Below are 1,720 nucleotides of genomic sequence, written 5' to 3'. Positions count from 1 at the left end.
CAGCATCAGAGCCCCTGGTAAGAGCTAGCTCTGTCCTTGAAGCATGGGTCAGTTTCCTCAGCAGAGGACAAGAGAGAGGAGAGCATCCCTGTCCTGGGCCAAAGCATCTGCACCACCCCCATCCCATCCCATCCCATCCCATCCCATCCCATCCCATCCGACAACAGCAGCTGGGTGCAGTTAAACCCTCACACTGGCATTTACACACCGAACTGTGGTGCTCTCCTTTGGAGCCTGTCCTGCTGCTCCGGCTTGCTCCTGGGAACCTTTTTTGTGGCAACCACCTTCCTCATTACTGAGCTAGGATTTCCTTAACCTGTCAATTATTACATGTTTACCATAAATCAAACTTTATGAACAATTTTTGCGCAATCCAACTCTTTTTGTTGTCAGGAGTGGGTACCACACCTGGGACCACTTGTGCTTAGCGCAGGCTGTACTTCGGGTGCAGGCAGCTCCTCTGCGTGTCCGTGGCCATGAGGTGTTGAAGGTTCTGGCAAACAGGTCTCCCAAATCCCCCTCACAAACCTTTGCTCCTCCTCACATGCCGCTATGATCATTAGGGTCACCAAAACACAGCAAGTGAACTCAGTGAAAGAGATACGACCAGCACAGGGGTTTGACTCTGCCCTCTCAAGTCCAGGCTTAAATTAGCTGTCACGCCAGACCCAGAGGTGCTGCCATGGGCCAGGCAGGGATCGCTGCTGGCAGCCGTGTCAGCAGGGGAGGCTGCAGGCAGCACAGCCAGCGCACCCCACACCCGGCTCTGCTTGAGCTGAAAGGTCTGGGTCACAAACACCGTCAGCAGAGAGCAGTACTTTTTCCATCCCTACCCTCACCAAAACAGCCCTTGCTGTGTTTGTCCGTGTTTGGACATACCCCCATATACAACCTCAGTCTTTTCAGTTGCCCCTGTGGTGCAGAGTTCCTGCCCTCAAGGGACAAAGCCAAAGACCTTCCCCTCCCGCAGCAGTGGGGGAGCCACGGAGGGCAGAACCCCCCCGCTGCCGTGTTGCTGTTCGGCCAGCCCGGGTCTGCTGGCCCACTGACTGTCTGAGAATGTATTTTGTTAATTTACACGTCATACGTGCTCTTGCAACAGCCGCAATTCCCAGTATGGTTTATTAAGTTTTTCTGTGCTGAGCACATACGTTTTGCAGGTAGGAAAAAAATGGCTACAGGCGCCCTGTAACTGTGCGGCACCGTAACGAGCAGGCACCTACCAAATCACTGCTTGTGACGGCGGGCGCACACATGTAACTTATTTCACAATATGCAACACGCCACCATATGTCTCTATTCCCACGGGCCGCGAACGGACACTACCTGTAGATAGAGGCCAAGAAATACGCGCTCCAAATACAGCCTGGAAAGGCAGAATTTACTTTAAAACTCTGGAAGCGCGACCAGGACACCGCTACTTCACACCAGTGGAATACTGTGATGAATACCACTACCTTGAAAATCTTTTTTTTTTTTTTTTCAAAGCCTCCACTAGTTTTCTGGTTTTAATTGAAGTGAAATGGTGGATCAGTATAAATCAAACACCTGGAATTAGTACAGGGGAGTAAAAAATAAAACAAGTGATTATTAAACAATTACTCATCATGATGGCTTGGCCTCGCGAACAAAGATTTGGGAAGGGTTTTTCCCACGCTCGCTGCAAGTCATGAGTACATCCTTGGATCCTGCGCGGTGGAGTTTTTAGGTGAGGCGACGC

Source organism: Buceros rhinoceros, unplaced genomic scaffold (genome assembly GCF_000710305.1).
Source record: "Buceros rhinoceros silvestris isolate BGI_N320 unplaced genomic scaffold, ASM71030v1 scaffold16520, whole genome shotgun sequence".
In the NCBI taxonomy this organism is placed as follows: Eukaryota; Metazoa; Chordata; class Aves; order Bucerotiformes; family Bucerotidae; genus Buceros; species Buceros rhinoceros.
This window is presented reverse-complemented; position numbering follows the sequence as displayed.